We start from the raw sequence: 9678 nt of genomic DNA, 5'->3' as shown, positions 1-9678 counted from the left end.
ACAAACACAGCAAAATAAACAACATAACATAGGAAGCTGACAACTCAAGCTTTAGTTACAAGAAGACAATTCACATAACAAAATAAACATACCTTCCGAGACGGTAAACAAAAATATGTTCCCCCGAAAGGTCTCAGTTGTTTTTTGTGGTCTGGATATTCTCCTCTTTGCGCTCACATATACCAGGGAGGTATATATACGAGGTGAACGAGGAAGTTACCAACCAACAGGGGAACCACCCGCAGTGTTGGATAAGTTGACATTGAGATTTGTTGTGATTTTAACCAATCGCGGTTTGTTCTCTCCCGTTTGGCTGACACCCACTTTAGGATCGTACACGTCAGCCCTGCTCGCCCTAGCATAATTATAACCACGTACGTCATGTCCCAAATAGACACTAGTTCTGGGGGCAGAAAAACCAAGTTAGCATAGCCATAGACCATTTATCCTGGACCGCCAACTAGCTCTCTCTCCGCTCTTTCTCTCTATTACGGGGTAGCGGCCTCTCGCATTTAGGAACCTACGCTTACATGGCCTTTCAGAAATCACGGGGATGTCATACCCGGTGTCGATTGTAAACATGGACGAAGTTGCCGAGGTAAGTTCTGAAAATGCTAAAAGAAACTCAGCTAAAGTGCATATGGAACATGTTTTTGGATGGGTTTTGTTAAGTTTAGTTTGGAGTTTTGGAAAATCCAGTTCATTGTCACCTCCCTTTGTCACAAATAACTGGAGCGTGCTTTCTTTTCACTGTCTTTGAATCGCTGGCCTTTCAAACCTGACGCTAAGCGCCCCTAAAAGTCGAGCGTCGTAACCTCGAAAGGTCACGTGACGAGTTGGCGGTCCAGGCTATTTGGTCTATGGCATAGCATAGCCCTGCTCGCTGTCTCGTCATCGGAAAGTTCAGAATTACACTCTGCTACATTTGAGCTGTTCAGCGAAGTGTGTGTGACTCTTGTTCAACCCATACATTAAATCTGCAGGACGCCTCAGAGCAATGTTGAAGCAAGGATTTGTCTTTTTGTCGCAGATAAGAATATAAACCGTCAACCCATTCACTATTATTTGCTTTTTGTCAGGGGTAGACTAAGAGTTATGTTTCTTTCTAAATGTGCCGGGGTTAGGGGTAATAGAAGCACATGCGTCAGTTCCAAATGACGTAGCGCGTTATGGAGTATTCATATTTTTACTGTGGTTAAAGTGATATCTTACCTGAAATGTGACACAGGTTTCACCTTTACACGTTTAATTTCATGTGTGTTTATGTTTCAAGGGTGCAAAGTGTTGTTGTTTTTTTACACCATCCGATTTAGCAGTAAGTATATGTGTTTTGTGTTCTGTTTTTCCCCCCTCTATCAGTGATCTTCCTTTGTGATCTTTTGAATGTTGATTTGTTTACATATATTCAAAGTATAATCTTATTTCTTTCTTCGGTAGTGTGTTTGTGTCAACATAAGATGTTTGGTGGCTTGTTGTCAGACCAGCTTTTTGGGGGACTGAGGGGAGCATATCGTCTTCGGTTTCATCTTTATCGAAGGTACATCAGTCCCTTCATACTTTGAGTCATTCTCAAGATTAGAACGTCGCGGAAGGAAAGACGATGCCTAGCGAAGACTTTGTAATCCGACACTCTCGCATCATAAGCAGATGTCTCTTTACACCCCCGAGATCGGGAGGGGGGGTGGGGGGTGGGGGGTGGGGTGTGTGTGTGTGTGTGTGTGTGTGTGTGTGTGTGTGTATAGGTTTAGGTGTGTAGATAGGTTTTACTCTGTCTGTTTGTCTGTCCTTCTCTCCGCACTCACATCTCGTGTTTTGGGGTCGACTGGGCTGACACTTGGTACTAGCTTGATAGCTTTCACGGCGAGGACCTGAAAACTACCAAGCTAGTACGTACACCAAAGTTCAGCTCGAAGATGCACTATTACTGAATTAATGATGATGGCGGTGGTAATGTTGGTGGTGGGTTTTCCCAGGCTCTAGTGACAGACGGCCAGATAGACAGACGGCCATCCATCCAGCCAGCCAGCCAGCCAGATGGCCAAATAGACAGAATGCACAAACAGACAGACAGACAGTAGGCCAGACAGACAATGACCAAATGGAATAAAAGGTAAAACAAATCTTGGAAAATTTCTTAGTGGGGTGGGGGGTGTATATGTGTGTGTGTGTGTGTGTGTGTGTGTGTGTGTGTGTGTGTGTGTGTGTGTGTGTGTGTGTGCGTGTGTGCATGCCGCGTGCGTTTCATACTTTTACGGCACCCGTGAATGCGTGTCATACAAATTCACAAGATGTGCGCTCATTCAAAATACAAAAATAAAAACGAAATCACCAGTTGCACATGGTAGCATGCTAGGGACACATTTATTTCCATCTGAGCGAACGACGAAGAAGAAGAAGAATTTCCATCCAAATCAATGGTTACATCAGTATCACGTCTTCTTTTGCAATGTTTTCAAGAATAACTGACAAAACTATTGAAAATGGAAGATTGCTGAATTGCTGAATTGAATATACTAAAGTGACAGTCTTTAAGCCCTATTCATTTGTTATATCTGACGCATGACATCAGCACTGCTTAAACATTCATTTAGTGCAACGTGACGTTGTATGATATTTAGTACACTGCTTGACTGCAATTGAAGTTCCTTATATGATAAACGTTCCATTTCCATTTCAGGTAAAACATGGCTAACATCCCTACTTGGGGAAACCATGCTTTCATTTTGTGCGCATGCGCTTCAGAAGGATTTACCATTGTTGCAAGCCACGAACCCTCTTAAAAATAAACAAACAAAAAACCACCAAGACCCCTCCTTTTCACCCTCTCTTTCGAAGTGAAATTTCTGACGTTAGAAGACAAACAAAGTTTAAAAAGACGTCATAGCATAAATATTGGCGTCACGTAAAAATTATGTCATTTCTTCTATATTTCTCCCTAGGAAGTGACAAAAGAATTTCGAGAACGACATTTGTCTCGGTGACTTCAACATATCAGCAGTAGAACGTGAATTGTAAGGTCACCGCCAGGCTGTGCATGTATCGGTATCGTATATCATTAACAAGAAAAGTTTCTCTTAGGATTACTAATGTAAAACATGGTGTAATGTCTTTGGTGCCAAAATCTGCGTATCAAACAAATACATTCACGAAAAAATATACATGTATGATGATTGCATGTCCAATCACACCGACAACGCCGCTATTCCCGCCAGCAGTGTCTACTTAGCCACCAGCCGCCGCATTTTTGTCTAGATGCCAAAGTACGAAAGTGATACTCGGTTCTTCTATGGCGGCCCCACCAAGACCGTTTGTGTCGTTTGACAGGCGTATCCTCGACCTCGGCATTGGCGGCTAGGAAAATCAGCAACAGAAAAAAGCATGACTAAAATAACGGTAAAAGGTTAAATTTGAAGGAAACATTGTTTATTTCTTGTCAATCAAGGTGACCCCACCCATTGGCAAAACTGCGAATAACTTCCACATGAATGTGGAGGTCAAATGGTCTGACCGTTCAAATTGACGAAATCCCTCACAGCCCAAAATTCCATTCTATTGCATCATTAAAGCGAGATTCAAACAAAAATCAAAGCTTCTGTGATAACGTCAAGGTCAAGGTCACTGAGTGGGCCTGAGTGTGTTGTAATAGTTTGTGTGTGTGTGTATGTGTGCACGTTTAGTTATTTAGGATCAAAACAAATGATGTGTGGCTTATACATAAGGGTCACTCTCCTGAAAACTGGTCAGATGTGTGACTTGAGTGCCCAAAAATAAAGTTAGTCAAAATTGAAATATTTTGGTGTGTTTGGTTTGTTTAACATCTCAACTTTCCAACACAAGGTTTTGAAAAGCAAGATAAACTTTTGGAAATGTTGTAATTTAAGATAATGTGTTGAAGGTTGCCTTGTCTCGCGTGTAACACCTGACACCATTAGAGGCACATTTTTACTCTTATCATAAAAAATACAAGTAATTATCATGCAATTTTCAATGAGATACAATAGAAATTGCTTCATAGAAGTACCAGAAGTTTCAAAATATACCATATACTTACATAATGGGGGAATTACTATGAGGACGCCAGATCAACAATTTCTTAATTTACAGAAAACCTTTCCAGCAAGTGATCAGATATTGCTATCTGCAAAATTGCATGATTTAAAGAATCTCCATGAATACTTAAAACAGCAATATGGACATACTTTGAAAAATCTTGGTAATACATGCAGATATTCATCAAATGACACAGAACGTCTCGCGTGTAACCATGGACACCGCAAACAAACACAGACACCAATATCAGTTAACCATGGGTTTATTTCAGTCAAAACGAAACAACTTTTTATTGAAATGTGTGTCTGCCACGCCTGTCAAGAGTTGGGACAGGCAGCACCTTAACTACTTCCTCAAACTTCACAAAAAATATCTCCTCCACAGCAGGCCACACAAACGATGATCCTTGTTTCCTAAGGAAACGAACAACCACCCCATTCCCATCCAGTGTGTCAATCTGTGGACAAACAAATAAACCTTTCTTAAAATAGAAAAATTAAAAATAGTAACTGAAAAGGTTTACATCATGAATTAAAAATACAAGGAGCAAGTGACACCAATAAACTTGGAAATGTCTACCTCAGAAAAGCAGACAACTGAAGCTCTCCATTCATACCAACTAGGGGTAATTTGGTACTTGAAATACATGTATAAATGTAATTGATTCCATATGTAACCTGCACTTACCATGCCATGGAAAGACTTTGCTAGGAATGTCTGCACAAATCAGTTTGGATACAGAAAATTTAAAAAATGACTGCACGCAAGCAAAGTCATTCCAGTATAATAAGATTAAGATTAATGAAAAACATGTTAAAACAGTAGAAACGTACCGGTCTCTCTGATCTGCTCCTGGATCAGCATTGACTGGACTGGCAGAAAGGATAGGAGCATTAGCAGCATCCTGGCATCTGAAAAAAAAAGTATGCAACAGTTGGAGTCAGATATTTTAATTGCTACCACAGCTTTACATCTCACATTGAGGTACATAACAGTGCATGTTACAACCGTCAAGATCCCAAGATTGAAAACCAGAGTGGTTCTGTCCTGAACACATCCTCGTAACACAAAGAAACAACAAGTCGCGTAAGGCGAAATTACTACATTTAGTCAAGCTGTGGAACTCACAGAATGAAACTGAACACACTGCATTTTTTAACAATGACCGCAGTGAAACTGACGAGCCTGTTTAGGGCGGTAGTGGTTTCGCTGTGCTGCATATAAGCACGCTTTACTGCACCTCTCTTTGTTTGAACTTTCTGAGCGTGTTTTTAATCCAAACATATCATATCTATATGTTTTTGGAATCAGGAACCGACAAGGAATAAGATGGAATTTTTTTAAATCGATTTCCGAAATTTAATTTTGATCATAATGTTTATATTTTTAATTTTGAGAGCTTGTTTTTAATCCGAATATAACATATTTATATGTGTTTGGGTCAGAAAATGATGAAGAATAAAATGAACGTAGTTTTGGATCGTTTTATAAAAAAATAAAATTTGAATTACAATTTTCAGATTTTTAATGACCAAAGTCATTAATTAATTTTTAAGCCTCCAAGCTGAAATGCAACACAAAGTCCGGCCTTCGTCGAAGATTGCTTTGCCAAAATTTCAATCAATTTGATTGAAAAATGAGGGTGTGACAGTGCCGCTTCAACTTTTACAAAAAGCCGGATATGACGTCATCAAAGACATTTATCCAAAAAATGAAAAAAACATCTGGGGATATCGCTCTACACACACACACGCACAGACACACACACACACACACACACATAATACACCACGACCGTCGTCTCGATTCCCCCTCTATGTTATTAAGTCAAAACTTGACTAAATGTAAAAATGACTACACGCTGTGTAAAATCTGCTCCAGTGCGAATGAAAATGCCAGTATCTGTCATAATTTCTGTCCCGCACGCATCGCTGACACCGCATGCGGAAAGCAGCAATGGGTGTATACGAACGAGACAGCTCTGGCTATGATGAGAGATTCAAACGCTATTTCTTGAGATTCTCAACAAAACAAATGAACCTGAACGACATGATCTAATCTTCATTTAAAAAAAATAGAAAATAAACTAACAAGAGGCGCAAAACAATCATAAAAAACGAAAACTTCTTTTCACGTTGGACTGTTACCTAGATCTACTCTACCCATGAATTTGCCACTTGGTTGTGTTTTTCTGACAGAAAGGCATTTTTTTTCGAATTCAGTTTGTAAACATGACAAAATCACATTAGTGGTTTAAGTTCTACATGCAAAATAGTAAAAATAGAGCCGTCGTAAAGCTCAAACTGACCTCAAAGGTTGTGATCACATGTACCGTCTCGCACGTCTGTCGTCAACTTTGGCGCGGACCCCGCAACAACAAAGTTTTCCTGCGTCTAACCGCGTGCTCGATTGTACGAAAACACGTTTGCACCGTGTAACCCCCACAGGGACTCCCTTATATTCATGACCGAATGGGTTGAAAGATAGCAAGTTTGCCAGAAAATAGTTCTGCAATGTGCTCACACGTATCGCAAATTTTCGGACACCACTTGCAGATCTATCAGAACATCTCATTAAACTTGCTTTACAGACTCAACTTGAATCTCATTCAATCGCGATTAACGACATCGAATATTTTACTATGTCAGAGTAGAATTATCCATCCCCTGAAACAGTATGCACAAGTTATGTTTGGGCATGGCGTTGAAGCTAAAAATAGGACACCAAGCGTGACGTGCGAGACGATTGTTTCTACATGGTCAAATGCAACCAAGTTATTATCGAAAGATCGTTTGGGCGCATCGGGCGGGTGAAATCAAATTCATACACAGGAATTTGCAACAATTGTAGAAAAATGTGTTATCAAATGGGTAAATTTGAGGCATGTGTATGTGCAGAGATAGCATGTCACACTTTCGAATGGAAAAAAGTGGCGATTTCAGAGCTTCTGCAGTGCAAAGCAAATCACAGAATTTACAAACGCTTTAGTTCTTGTTCACACTGTTGCTCCAAATAACACTGAAGACAACAAAACACATAAAAATAAAGGAAAGTAATTATTGTGTTGTTTATTTAAATGTTTTTGTACGCTGTCTCGACTGACCAGTTTCCAGGAGAGTGACCCATAAACATATAAACGTAAACAACATCCAACGCATAAATAAACAAGTCGCGTAAGGCGAAAATACAACATTTAGTCAAGTAGCTGTCGAACTCACAGAATGAAACTGAACGCAATGCAACGCAGCAAGACCGTATACTCGTAGCATCGTCAGTCCACCGCTCATGGCAAAGGCAGTGACATTGACAAGAAGAGCGGGGTAGTAGTTGCGCTGAGAAGGATAGCACGCTTTTCTGTACCTCTCTTCGTTTTAACTTTCTGAGCGTGTTTTCAATCCAAACATATCATATCTATATGTTTTCAGAATTAGGAACCGACAAGGAATAAGATGAAAGTGTTTTTAAATTGATTTCGAAAATTTAATTTTGATCATAATTTTTATATTTTTAATTTTCAGAGCTTGTTTTTAATCCAAATATAACATATTTATATGTTTTTGGAATCAGAAAATGATGGAGAATAAGATGAACGTAAATTTGGATCGTTTTATAAAAAATTAATTTTTTTACAATTTTCAGATATTTAATAACCAAAGTCATTAATTAATTTTTAAGCCACCAAGCTGAAATGCAAACCGAAGTCCGGGCTTTGTCGAAGATTACTTGACCAAAATTTCAACCAATTTGGTTGAAAAATGAGAGCGTGACAGTGCCGCCTCAACTTTCACGAAAAGCCGGATATGACGTCATCAAAGACATTTATCAAAAAAATGAAAAAAACGTCTGAGGATATCATACCCAGGAACTCTCATGTCAAATTTCATAAAGATCGGTCCAGTAGTTTAGTCTGAATCGCTCTACACACACACACACAGACACACACACATACACCACGACCCTCGTTTCGATTCCCCCTCGATGTTAAAATATTTAGTCAAAACTTGACTAAATATAAAAAGACGAAGCGATCAACGTTTGTCTCACCTGACAGCCAGCTGTGTGAAAGTGTGCAGACCAGCAGCAAACAAGCAACCAGGACAACAGCTACATGGGTCTTCATGGCTACATAATGGGCAATAATACAATCATCATCATCATCATCATCATCATCATCATCATCATCATCATCATCATCATCATCATCATCGTCATCATCGTCATCATCATGATCATCATCATGGTCATCATCATCATCGTCGTCATCATCATCATCATCATTATCGTCGTCGTCATCATCATCATCATCATCGTCGTCGTCGTCTTCATCCTGCAACAACTACAACTATCTTCAGGGCTTCCACCGCTCATAGCCTACCTGTGCAGAGAATAGATAATGTAAATGATTGTTTTCAGCCCTCACAGTTGCGCTATATACCCAGGTGTGTGCGTGTTTAGTTGTAATCAGCCACCTGCACTTCAGGCAAAGTGACCTAGGTCTCTTACGTGACACATCTGTGACACGGTGGTGGGACATGAACACCGTCTCTGAGTCTGCACTTAGAGCGGTTGACCCGTGTCCGTACCGGACCGGATTGGAACCTGTGACCCGGGGATCACAAGTTTAGTCCTCAAACCAACTGAGCTACCGGACAACCTTATACAACAACAACAACAACAACAACAACAACAACAACAACAACAACAACAACAACAGTTTTTAAAATTGAAAACTAAACAAGAATGAAAAAGAAATCCAGAGATATACAGACTCAAACTCAGACGGGAATGTAGACGATGGACCGGAAAGACAGACGGCCAGATAAACAGACAGACGGCCAGCCAACCAGCCAGCCAGTCAGCCAGCCAGCCAGACAGACAGACGGCCAGATAGACAGACTGCCAGACAGACAGACAGTAGGCCAGACAGACAATGACCAAATGGAATAAAAGGTAAAACAAATCTTGGAAATTTTCAAAAGGGTTTGAGATAAGAAAGTGAGAGACTAAGTCGAAACAAACACAGCAACAACAAAAAAAACCATAAAATAGGAAGCTGACAACTCAAGCTTTAGTTACAAGAAGACAATTCACACAACAAAATAAACATACCTTCCGAGACGGTAAACAAAAATATGTTCCCCCAAAAGCTCTCAGTTGTTTTTTGTGGTCTGGATATTCTCCTCTTTGCGGTCACGTATACCAGGGGGGTATAGACGAGGTGGACCAGGAAGTTACCAACCAAACGGGAACCACCCGCAGTGTTGGATTAGTTGAAAGTAAGATTTGTTGGGATTTTAACCAATCAGACCCTGCGGTTTGTTCTCTCCCGTTTGGCTGACACCCACTTTAGGATCGTGCACGCCAGCCCTGCTCGCCCTGGCATAATTATAACCACGTACGTCATGTCCCAAATAGACACTAGTTCTGGGGACAGAAACACCAAGTTAGCATAGCCATAGACCATTTATCCTGGACCGCCAACTAGCTCTCTCTCCGCTCTTTCTCTCTATTACGGGGTAGCGGCCTCTCGCATTTAGGAACCTACGCTTACATGGCCTTTCAGAAATCACGGGGATGTCATACCCGGTGTCGATTGTAAACATGGACGAAGTTGCCGAGGTAAGTTCT

At 40.5% G+C, this 9678-nt stretch overlaps 3 long non-coding RNA genes across 3 annotated transcripts in view; all 3 read right to left on the bottom strand.

Moving 5' to 3' along the window:
• Positions 1–759, bottom strand: part of LOC138966142 (uncharacterized) — a 27567-nt gene extending 26808 nt beyond the window's left edge. The window contains exon 1 of the long non-coding RNA XR_011455622.1: positions 93–759. This is a non-coding gene — a long non-coding RNA (uncharacterized lncRNA). The remainder of the gene's footprint in view (positions 1–92) is intronic.
• Positions 760–2327: 1568 nt separating this feature from the next.
• On the bottom strand, positions 2328–9314 carry LOC138966137 (uncharacterized). The gene is made up of 3 exons (XR_011455617.1): positions 9160–9314; positions 8095–8172; positions 2328–3351 (listed from the first exon to the last, which is right to left on the bottom strand). It is a non-coding gene; the product is annotated as an uncharacterized lncRNA (long non-coding RNA).
• Positions 4199–6491, bottom strand: LOC138966141 (uncharacterized). Its single transcript, XR_011455621.1, has 3 exons — positions 6359–6491; positions 4884–4961; positions 4199–4507 (listed from the first exon to the last, which is right to left on the bottom strand). It is a non-coding gene; the product is annotated as an uncharacterized lncRNA (long non-coding RNA).
• Positions 9315–9678: the final 364 nt, after the last annotated feature.

Source organism: Littorina saxatilis, linkage group LG5 (genome assembly GCF_037325665.1).
Source record: "Littorina saxatilis isolate snail1 linkage group LG5, US_GU_Lsax_2.0, whole genome shotgun sequence".
Lineage (NCBI taxonomy): Eukaryota > Metazoa > Mollusca > Gastropoda > Littorinimorpha > Littorinidae > Littorina > Littorina saxatilis.
Note: the sequence above shows the minus strand (reverse complement) of the source record. Positions and strands in the feature narration are given on the sequence as shown.